The 12,683-nt window shown below is 37.8% G+C and overlaps 1 pseudogene; it reads right to left on the minus strand.

Moving 5' to 3' along the window:
• Window positions 1–4,595: 4,595 nt before the first annotated feature.
• Window positions 4,596–9,329, minus strand: LOC114025032 (annotated as a pseudogene).
• Between the last annotated feature and the right edge of the window lie 3,354 nt (window positions 9,330–12,683).

The following is a 12,683-nucleotide window of genomic DNA, read 5'->3' on the forward strand; positions in this document are numbered from 1 at the left end:
TTCTTGGTGAAAATACTGAAATAGTTTGCCATTTCCTTCTCCAGGTCATTTTACAGAAAAGGAACTGAGGCAAACAGGGTTAAGTGACTTGCCCAGAGACACACAGCTAGTAAGTGTCTGAGGTCAGATTTGAACTCTGGTCACACTGACTTCAGGGCTGTTGCTCTATCCACTGTGCCACCTAGTTACCCTAACCACAACACTAGGTAGCTATGATGTTCATCTCCATTTTTGCAGAGGAAGAAACTAGGGCTGAGGGAGGCTACTTGCTTGAGGGGTCATATAGCTAGTAAGCATCTGAAGGAGATACTATATCATACTGCTGTTATAAAATCAGTATGCTTTTTATTGTTGCTATAATAGTATCACTTCTTGGTTGTTGAAGAAAAATAAACTGTATTTTGATGCTTTGATGAATATGCATAAGTATGAACCCTACAATAAAAGCAAGAGATAACTGAGAAAACAAATCCACAAAGAATACATACATATATGCATGCATACATACATACACACATACACACACACACACACACATATAATTAAGACTAAGGAAGGCAGGTGGATAGGTACATATACCCATACATCTTCAACTGACACTATACATGGATCTAGAATGGGAAGAAGAGAATAGGCTGGGAAACTATACAGCACTTCAACAACCATAAACTGTGTTCTCTTACAGAAAACCTGATCTTTTTAAATACAAATATTCTCCCAGTGACACTATATCATAGTGTCATAAAATCATAGAACACCACAATCTCCAAAGAATCAAAATTATGACTATCTCAAAGGATAGAAGAGAGCTATATGGTAGGCCCAAAGAAGCTGAAATGTATTCTCATGAAAATGTGTAAAATGTACATGAAATAGTATAACAGACATCATTCAGGAAATGTAGGAATGGAAAAGGAAGTAGACCAGCAACATGGCAAAAATTAGAGGGAATGAATGGACAAACCATTGTACTTTTCAGTTCTAGGTATAGGGAGTGGAGCTCCCAATCTGGGAAGAGAAAAAAGAGGCCAGAATCCCAATCTCATTTCTTGGAGCTCCATGGCCTAAGGGGATGAGAAGGTGACCCTGAGGCCTTCCCCTCTTAGCACATGGTATCAACTCCTATGAATGAAGGCATCCTTCACCCTTAGGTATAAATACAGGGGAAAAGGACAGACTGTGTTCAGTTAGATAGTTCTAAAGATGCAGATGGTTCTCGCTTTGTAGCCAATGGCAAATGGCTGCTCCCAACCACACAGTAGGTCAACGCAGAATGTCTGTAAATGTGCCACTTCTCCTATATCCCTGTACTAAGTCTCCTCACCTGTTCCAAATAGGTAACTACATCTTAAGTCATCATGAATCAATGCCCCATTACACTAACAAATAGGGATATGCAAAATAGACATAAAATAGATACAAGGTATTTTGAGAGCAAGGGCTTCATGAAGAGGATGGAACTTGAACTTCCTTCCTTGAAGGAAACAAGGATTCCAACATAAAGGAGGAAGTATTACATTTTAACTTGAGCCTTCTTGACTAGTCCTGTCATCCCTCCTGACCCAGACAATGAGTCAGTCTAAGGGGCTTCCTGTCATCTTGTGGTAAAACTGGAGACACTGTTGTTTTCTCTTGGGGTAAACAATCCTCGATTCCAGAAAAACAGCTTCTTCTGTCTTCCCAGAGCTGGTGTTGAAGTGCATGAAAAAACCTGCCTCTAACAAAGGAACAGAACAATGCTTTATCCCAGGTCTTTCCACTCTGGGCTCTATTTTCAGAGCTAAGGGTAAAGGCAGGGTCAGTGCAAAGACCAAAAGAAGAATGAAAAAGCAATATGTTCACCAAGCATCCTTCCAACAGGTATCTGTGAACAGGGACTGAATTCTTTGCGTTGCTAAATCTGCCATTTTTTGTCATCTGTGAAAATATAGCCTCTGTTTCCTATATTCTCAACTCTGTTGATGAAGCAGACATACTCTGTTGTTTCTTGTTGTTCAATCATTTCAGTCATGTTCAACTCTCCATGACCCCATTTCGGGGTTTTATTGGCAAAGATCCTGGAGTGGTTTACCATTTCCTTCTCCAGCTCATTTTAGAAATGAGGAAACTGAGGCAATGGGGTTAAGTGACTTGCCCAGAGTCACATAGCTAATAAATATCCAAGGCTGGATTTGAACTCAGGAAGATGAGTCTTCCTGACACCATGACCTGGCATTCGATCCGCTGTGCCACCTTAGCTGCCCTAGTTGTTACATTCTGCTGAATGTTATGTATAGGCAGAATCATGGAATGTGTTTCCCTTACTCCCAACATCTCACCTTGCATACAGCAGCCTTTTAAAAACAATGTTTTTTGAATCTTTGTTGGGGAAAAATACACTTTATGATGAAACACTTTTTAATAATGAGAGCTGTTCAAAAGTGCAATGGGCTGCCCTTGGAAGGTAGTCAGTTCTCCCTTACTGAAGGTCTTCAAACAGATGCTGGATGGTCATTTGTTAGAGAGGTTATATGGAGGTTTCTACTGAGGTATGGGTTCAACTAGATGGCCTCTGAGGTCCTTTCCAATCCTGAGAGTCTATAAGTTACAAACTCAAAATATAAGCTCAGGAAGCCCAACTTCCTCATTTTACAGATAAGAGAACTAATATCCTGAAAACTTAAACGATTTGCCAAAGGCCCCATATCTGATTTGAACCCAGGTTCTCTGATTGCAAATCCAGTGCTCTTTCCACTGTGTCCTGTTGTCTGTACCTCCTTCATATAAGGAAATAGGTATATTTGGGCAAAGTTGGCTGTAATCAAATTTCTGTGATGCAAATCCCATTTTCTCTTCAATTTCTGGTATGAAGTCATGTGTATATACATACATACATACATACACACACACACATACACACACACACATGTAAAACAGCTAAGTAGAGCAGTGAATGAGAGCTGGGCCCAGAGTAAGGAAGACTCATCTTCATGAGTTCAAATCTGATGTTAGACACCTACTAGCTGTGTGACCCTGGGCAAGTCACTTAACCATATTTGCCTCAATTTCCTCATCTGTAAAATGAGCTAGAGAAGAAAATTGTGAATCATATCAGTATCTTTGCCAGGAAAACTCCAAATGGAGTCAGGAAGAGTTGGACACAATGGAAAAAGACTCAACATCAACAATATATATATACACACACACATATAACATACATACATATATGTGTGTATATATGTGTATATACAGACAGACACACATCTATATGCATGTGTGTGTATGTGTATATATATGTATGTGTATATATATATGTATGTATGTATGTATATGTGTGTGTGTGTGTGTGTGTGTCTATACACACACACACACATATATATGTTGCATGGCCGGGAAAGTTTAGCTACTCAAGGTGTCGTCTGAATTGAGGGACTCAAGAGCTCCATTAGGAACATTCATTGTGTACCATGACGTGGATTCACTTGCCTCTATTCCAGGTGCTGCTTCATCAGGGGTGTTGTGAGCAGGGGGGTTGTGAGGTTCAGATGAGAAAAAGGATATAATACACATTACAAACCTTAAACCACTATATAAATGCCAATTGTTGCTATTATTGTTGTTGTTGTTGTTGCTGTTGTTGTTATTGTTGGCCAACAGTCACCAGGTGTCTACTCTATGGTAACCTTCTTCTCTGAGCCTTCTACTATACTCCTGAGTTCAAGCAATGTTTATAGAAAAATAGAGGAGAGTGCTGGTAAATGTTAAACAGCAGGATTTACCAGGGGAAGAAAATCACAAGTTTTATAACAACATGGCCAATGTTGCGGGGATGGGGAGTTTGATCTCAAAAACAATGTTCCATTTAAGGCTCTTTTTGTATATAAATTTCCATTATAATTACATTATTCAAGATATCTTTAGTGTTGCAGGACTCACATGGTAAACACTTAACTCCTACTTCTGTTCTATAGTGTATATCCAATGGAAAATAAAAAGGCATTAACAACTACTTCATTTCAGAAGATTTGTAGACAATAGGAGTGAACACTGAGGTACTACAATAATTTGATAACAGTTACAACTTAATTGGCATTCCTCTTTCAGGGGGACAAACTTATTACATAAAAGTGCTCTCAATGCACAGTTACACATACTATATATATATACACACATATGTATGTATGTATATATGTATATGTATGTATATAGATATAGATACATGTGCATATGTGTGTGTGTGTGTGTGTACTTTCAAGTCACAATAGGTGTGTTAAAGGCAAGTTAGGTGTACAAAGCACAAGAACATCAGGAATTGTAATCAACTTTAAGTAATGCTGAATGAAGTTTGACATCTGACCAGTGGATCATACTTTCAAGGCATTCGATTAGCTAACCCTTTACACCTTTCTAAGTTATTCATATTAACCATCATATTCATCTTAGTTCTGCAAGGGATGCATATAATACTATTTGATTTTGTTAAAATGTAATCACTGGTAGACTGCTTAAATTACTGACATCTTTTATGTTTTCTGGAAAGGTATGGTAGGGGGCAAAAACGTAACACTATTCCAACTGATGATGATGCAGAAATGGAAGCTACTTTCAGGTGGCTTTTAGAAAGATCTTCCTTCAAGTGAAACTGCTACATCACCTCCAAATTTCTCTCTAAGCGTTGAATCATCCTTAATATGAACCAAGCCATTTACTTGCCACTCATGCTTAATACCTGTAAATTTCTTTTTAATGGCATCTTTAGAATTAGCATAAATCATCATGCTTTTTAAAGGTGTAAATTCAAGAGCACAGAATATAAATACTAGGTCTTTTTTCTCAGACTCTTTTGTCTCTTATGTGGCATCATACAGAACATGTCAGCAATCATTCAGAGGTAGCAACTTCACCAAAGATGTGTGGGGTCCTCTATGGTGTCACCAGGGTCATCCACTGAGATCTGCCTTGCTTCCTCTACAATTATTTGGTTTTAGTCATTACTTAAAAGAGAATTGTTTTCTTTCTTTTTTTGATCTCCTATTGTGTATATTTCCTTACTCTCACATCATTAAAAACTTTACTTCATCATTCACAGTTACTCAGAAGTCATGGTTTCCTAGATAATAAAGGTTATGGAAGTAAGTCCTCACTCAGTCCTTACTTGCTGTCTGGGGAGAGCTATATGCACACTTTTATGTATAATGTTAATTTATGCATTATCTGCATAATCTGCATTATCAAGCCCTGATTTATAACATTTCTCCATTTCTAAGATGTAAATGTTCCCATTGAAAAATTTAAGAATGAAGGGAAGCCACATTTAGGGTTCCAGCTCAGCCCTGGCTAAAGGAGACCTTTCTTGTTGATCATTTCAGTCATGTCTGACTCTTCATGACCCTATTTAGGGTTTTCTTGGCTAAGATATTACAGTGAATTGTCATTTCCTTCTCCAGCTCATTTTATAGATAAGGAACTGAGGTCAATAGGTTTAAGTGACTTGCCCAAGGTCACACAGCTAATAAGTGTCTGAGGCTGGATTTGAACTCATAAAGAGAATCTTCCTGATTCCAAACCCTGTTCTATCCACTGTACCACCCACCTGCCAAAACAGAGAAATAAAGCAATTTAGTTTAGTTTAGATTTCAATTTTCTTATCTATCAAGGGGTAGGCCTACATGAAATTCATTGTCACTTTCAGCTCTAAATCCTATGATTTTATGCAACCATCTGAAAAGAAGTTAGTGTCTTACAATTATAAGTCATTGTAATGGCTTTTTCCTAAGAGGAATATGAAGGAGAAATAAAATATAACAAACTCTTTAAGGACAGATGATCTCATCCACTGTTGTAGAAACTCTTTGTTGTCCTTGGAAAAAAGACACCTACAGCTTTGTTTAAATGGTTAACTCAACCCTGCAGTCTTAGATTCAAGAGACTTCTTTAACAAATGCAAAAGCGTTTGGTCACCTTTTCTTTCTGCCCTTGAAAAGGGAATGTTTTCTCATTCCAGTAACAAACCCTGCCAGCTGCCCAGAAAATATTCCCCACAAATCCCTTTTCCTCCATTGTCTGATTTCCCCTTTGTCTACTCTTCCCTTTTTTGTAAATCCATCAGGATGACAAAGATGATTTTTAAAAAGTGACAATTTTTGGAGAGGATGTGGAAGAATGAATAGGCATACTAATGCACTGGGAGTTGATCCAATCATTCTGGAAAGCAATTTGAAACTATAACCAAAAAGTCACCAAGCTTTGACCCAGAAATACACTGAAAGAGATCAGACAGAGGGAAAATAACTAAATGTACAAAATTTTTATAGTAGCTCTTTTTGTTGCAGAAATCAACTGGGAACACAAAAACAGATGCTGATCAATTGAAGAATGTCTGAACAAATTATGTTATATGAAGTTAATGGTTACTATGGCTCTGGAAGAAATGACAAAAGGGACAGATTTGGAGAAAACTAATAATGTTTGTATGAAATAATGCACAGTAAAGTAAGCAGAATCAAGGGAACACTTTACACAATGACTACCATATTGTAAAGAAAAATCATGTTGAAACACAATTCTGATCAATGCAAAAGCTAACGTAACTCCAGAAAACTGCTTCTGGAATATTCTTCCCACTTCTTATCAGAGAGGTGGTGGACTGTAGAATGAGACATACATATTCAGAAACAATCAACCAATGTGTTAATTTGTTTTGCTTGACTATAGTCATTTGTTTTAAAGGTAATAAATTTATTGAAGGGGCAATACTACCAGTAGAATAGGAAAAAAAGAAAATAATCAAGGAAACATTTAAAAAATTTACAGAAGAGCAGAAGGAAGTTTAGGAAACAAGCAGGATAGTTTGGATACTATAGTGTTAAATGTATACATAATATATATTAAATATAACATATATTAATTGATATGTTACGTTCAAGGTTTGATATACTTCTACTCAGTGTAAAATAATGTTCTTTTTAAAAATATTTTTGAAGCTCATAATAAGATACATAGTATACATGTATGCATATATGTAAACATATGTGTGTTTCTGTGTACATATATACATATCTACATATTACATATAATACTTTCTTGGGATAGTCAAAATAAACCCTGTAAATAGCCTTAGTGTCCCTGTAATTTATTTGTTTATCTTCTTCCACTCACCTTTGTAGTGTCCAACCAGAATGTGATCTCTCATGAACCTAGTCAACATCATCTCTGGTGCCCTGGATCATGCCACAAATGTTTTGCTTCTCAAAAGCACGCTGGTCCAGAAGGGTATGTGCTGCTGCCGGAAAGAATTTATGTCACATAGACTCATGGTTCAGAAGATCAAGGTGTCCTATTCCTAGAGGCTATTAACTTCTAGACAGCAGATAATGCCATACACATTTATCTATCACTTTAAGTTTTATAAAGCCCTAACAGCCCTGGGAGAGTGGTTATGCAAGAATTCAGTGGAAGTACTTGTTGAGGGTAGAATTCAAATTCAGGAATTCTGACTCTAAATTCCTCAATCTCCTTATTTCATCAATAACTAATATCATGAGACTTTTGTTTCATAAACTGAACTTCTATATTTATGCCAAATTCTTGAGTCATCACTTAAGTCCTAGGGGTTATTTAAATTTGTTAGACCTGAGAGTATAGTGAATGCTGAGTAGGGAATTTATAAAGTGCTATTAGGAAAGACTACATCTCAGAGACACAGACTTGATCAATTCTAGTGTGTCTGGCCCTCTTCCTTTGAAGTTCCCTTCAAAGAGAAGCAGAGGAGGATATGGTAGGATTTAGGGAAACCCCAAGTACCTGTTGGAAATGTAATTCACTAAAGGTGACATAAGGTAGTTAGGTGGCACCATGGTACACAGAGTGCTGGGCCTGAAGTCAGGAAGACTCATCTTCCTGAGTTGAAATCTGACCTGACACTTACTAACTATGTGACCCTGGGTAATTAACTTCACTCTGTTTGCCTCAGTTTCCTCATTTGTAAAATGAGCTGGAGCAAGAAATGGTAAACCACTCCAGCATCTTTGCCAAGAAAATCCCAAATGGGGTCACAGAGTCAAACATGACTGAAACAACAAACAATGAAATAAAAAAAAAGTGACATAGAATGAAATATATGTCCCACCAGAAAAATCCCATCCTTCAGTCCCACTGTAACTCAAGGCAGTTGTGCAAGCAGTTAAACCTCTGTAAGTCAATGATGTTAAAATCAAGGTACTGCTCAATGAGTCATCAAATGCAGAGATCTTGGCTCTGGTTGTAGGCACACTTGCATCCTTGTTAAGGGAGAATGGCTCATAATGTGTCAGAGATTCATAGTCAGGGGGGTTGAGTTCAGTTATGAAACTGTCATCATATGTGTTAATGTTGTGCTCATAACCTGTCAAGGACAGTAGAATGCAAGTTATTTGAGGGAAAGATCTATTTTTTGTCTATCTTTTATCTCCAGCACATAGTACAATCCTTAATAATGCTTGCTGAATTAAATTGAGAGAAGCTAGCAGCTAGTCTTGGAAAATGTACACTTAGCTTTCTTACAATGAATTATCTTTTTTGGGGGGTGGGAAGATAATTGGGCTTAAGTGACTTGCCCAGGGTCACACAGCTAATAAGGGTAGAGTGTCTGAAGCTGGATTCAAACTCAGGTCCTCCTGATTCCAGGGCTGGTGCTCTATCCACTGCGCCACCCAGCTGCCCCAATAAATTGCCTTCTAATAAGTCACAGGAAAGTGCTGCTATATCAGTTATTAAAAGAAATCAGAAATGAGGAGAGGAAGAAAGAAGAATTTAATTTAAGCATGAAGTATGTAAATTCAAAATTGTACCTGAATTCAGGTTGGGATTTAATTGAATTAAATACTAACAAAAGCACCACTTTTCCAGGGTGTCCGTAGACTTTCAATCACTCTGACCTTAGTCCTCCTTCTTTGCAAAGTCTTCTTTCAGAGGGCCTCTTACCAGGGTACTGGGAGCAACCTTTGCTTCAGGCCTTGTCTCCTTTTATTATCCTTTATGGAATGAAGGAGCTCAGTGGTATTTTTCTTTGGCTTTGCAGTTTTATATGGCACTCTTCTTCAATGTTAATTATTCATAGGATGGTAGATCTACAGGTGGAACGGACCTTAGTAGTCATCAGCTTCAACTCCCGTATTTTAAAGATGAGATACTAAAACCAAAAGACATTTTCATGGCTTGCTCAGACTCACATAAATACCAATAATCTGAGGAAGAATTTAAACCCAGTTCTTACTGACTCTACATGCAACGGCTTGTTACATAAGCTTCTCAAAGGTGGTATCTGCACCCAGGTCCTGACTCCAGGGGCAGTGCTCATTCCGCAGGACCATACTGCCTAAAGATCCATAACAAATCTGAAATTCTGTAGTTTTGTGACTAGCAGGGTTCTTGTGGAGATTTAACTTTAAGGTATTAAAAGTATTTCCAAGTTCCTGAAAGAAAAAGTATTAAAAGTATACTTCAATACAAGTAAACTCTTATCTGAAAATTTAGATTTATAAAACAAATAAATTAGGGATCATCCTTTACTAGAAGAATGAACCTAGAATTCCTATAAATATTGAACTCAAGCTAAGAACTTTAATTACAGGACACAAAGAATATGCCATCAAACCACAACCTAAAATTTCCCAATCCTTAATCTAATCCCTAGCTATAAATCACCCTTCTTCAGAAACTCCTGTGTCAACTCTCAGAACACTACAGTGGAAGTCACTACTCTGGAAGAAATCCAAGCAATCAATAACTACGTGGGAAAAAATGTTCTAAGTCACTAATAATTAGTAAAATGCAAATTAAAATAACTCTGAGGTACCGCTTCATACCTCTTAGATTGACATGATGATAAAAAGTTAAAATGACAAATGTTGGAGGGGCTGTGGAAAAGTAGGTATGCTAATGTACTCTTGGTGGAACTGTGAATTAGTCCAGCTACTCTAGGGAATGATTTGAAACTATGCCCCAAAAGCTACTAAACTATGCATACCCTTTGACCCAGCAATATTGCTACTAGATCTATACCCCAAGGAAATAAAATATAGAGGGAAAGGACCCATATATATATAAACATTTACAGCAGCTCTTTTTGTAACAGAGGGGATGCCTATCAATTGTTGTTGTTTGTCCTTCGCTCTCAAAGAGGACCATGACATCGGGAAGGTGATGCCATGACTTGCAAGTGAATTGGATTTAAGTGTGGGAGGGCTGTGCAAAGTCACCAGCCTCACTTTCTCGTCTGGAGTCATCTGGGTCCAGTGGCAAGATAGATCATGATGACTGGAGACGGCCCCACTGCCTATCAATTAGGGAACAGCTAAACAAGTTATGGTATATGAATGTGATAGAATACTATTGTGCTATAAGAAATGATGAAGGGGATCATTTAAAAAAACAACAAACTGGGAAGATGTGTAAATAGATACAAAGTGAAGTAAGCAGAATCAGGAGAAAAAAATTATTCAAAGATAGCAATTTAGACTTAGTTATACCGATCATTGTTTTTGTTTGTTTGTTTTTGGTTTTTTTGGCTAGGCAATGGGGTTAAGTGACTTGCCCAGGGTCACACAGCTAGTAAGTGTTATGTGTCTGAGACCAGATTTGAACTTAGGTCCTCCTGACTCCAGGGCCAGTGCTCTATCCACTGCACCACCTAGCTGGCCCAATGCTGATCATTATAATGACCAACTGCAGTTCCAAAGGCCTCATGAGGAAACTAAACACCCACCTGCAAATAGAAAACTGGTGCATTCAAAGTACAGATTGAAACATATTTTCTCTTCTTTTCCTTTTTTATTTTTCATTTTATGGTCGTGGCTAATGTGGGATATGTTATGTATGGCTATACATGTTTGTTATTGGTTTTGTTTTTCTTATTTTCTCGATGGGTGGTGGAGTAGGAAAGGGGAGGGAGAGGATTTAAAATTGAAAATAAAATTCAATTTAGAAAAAGAAAAAAAAGTCATTGCTCCACCATCCTCAGTAATGCCCAGGATAATTAATATAGTGTTTTAAACTTTAACTTAAAACCAGGGGAGTGTTTTAGATTCTAGAGAAATCTGGCATTGTAATAGTAATTTAGGTTATATTCTCTTTTCCCTATCAACAGAGACAATAAAAGATATCAAAATAAACTACAACTTCACTTAGTAAACCCCAAATGGGGTCACAAAGAGTCAGACACAACTGAAAAATGACTGAACAGATCTGTAAGCTCTAATAAAAAGAGCTATCTAAACTTTCTCTATTACTCAGTTCCTAGCAAAGTACATTGTATGTAATAATAAACACGTAATAATGTAGGTTGAATTTAACCTATGTTCATTTACTTTACTCAAATGTCATTTGAAGCAGTATGTGGTGAGGATGGGATAATGTTGGCCCTTTTAGAAAACAGTTTCTGCCAGGGTTTGTGTAAGAAGTCCGTCAAAAGCAGGGGTAATCAAGCCCTGTTTGGTGTAACCTCAACAACTATGACAGGTCATTTCAAGTGTTGTGGTTGTTCGTTCGTTTCAGTCTCTTCATGACCCCTTTTTGTTTTTTGGTGAGGTAATCAGGGTTAAGTGACTTGCCCAGGGTCACACAGCTAGTAAGTGTCAAGTGTCTGAGGCTGGATTTGAACTCAGATCCTCCTGACTCCAAGACCAGACCTCTATCCTGCGCCACCTAGCTGCCCCTTGGGGGCAGAGATACTGGAGTGGTTTACCATTTCCTTCTATAATTCATTTTACAAATGAGGAAATTGAGGCAAACACGTTTAAGTGACTTGCTCAAGGTCACACAGTTACTAAGTGTCTGAGGCCAGATTTGAATTTATGAAGAGGATCCTTCATAAGTCCAAGGCCAGAACTCTATCCACTGTGCCACCTAGCTGCCTTGGAAAGCAGATATTTCAAGAGAGGAAAGTAAGGAAAGGGTCTCCTTAGCAAAATGAGAGCAAGCAAGTGCAAAGCCAGAGAGACAAGAGATGGCCCTTTCCTACCTTTCCAGTCTTCTTACACATGATTCTACCTGGTGTAACAGCATGGCAGAGTAAGGGGAGGAGAAGACTGAGGAGAAGGAGAATCATGTATAAGAAGACTGAAAAGGTAGGAAGGGGCCAGGTTGTAAAAAGATTGAAATGCCAAACACAGGAGTTTATAGTGTTTGATCCTAGAGGCAGTAGGGAGCCACTACAATTTATCTGAGTAGAAGGGGTGAAATAATCAGACCTGCACTTCAGGAAAATCACTTTGATATTTTGATCTCCAGCACCTAGCTCAGTGCCTAGCACAGAGTAAGTACTTAATGAACATTGGTTGATTGATGGATTGATCCCCACACTGTGTCGGGGTAGGGGGACCTAGAAAAAAAGAAAAAAAAGGTTGGTACAGAGAACTCAGTCCCAATACCACTTGATCAGTAGAGTTTTAGCTTCTTGAGGGCAAGGACTGTTCCAATTTTGTCTCTGTAATACCCAGTGCCTAGCATTGTGTCTGTTTTATAGTGGGCACTTAATAAATGCTTGTTGAATTTTAAACATTTGAAAATCTAGTCAAGCAAAAATTGTAGACTTAAATCATGTCTTCAAATTTCCATAGCAATCCCCCCATCATTATTGTTGCTGTTCAATCATTTTTTAGTCTTGTTCAACTCTTTCCTATTTCTGCAGGATTTCTTGGCAAAGATACTGGAATAGTTTGCCATTT

This window comes from Vombatus ursinus, unplaced genomic scaffold (assembly GCF_900497805.2).
Source record: "Vombatus ursinus unplaced genomic scaffold, bare-nosed wombat genome assembly UNPS02014826.1, whole genome shotgun sequence".
In the NCBI taxonomy this organism is placed as follows: Eukaryota; Metazoa; Chordata; class Mammalia; order Diprotodontia; family Vombatidae; genus Vombatus; species Vombatus ursinus.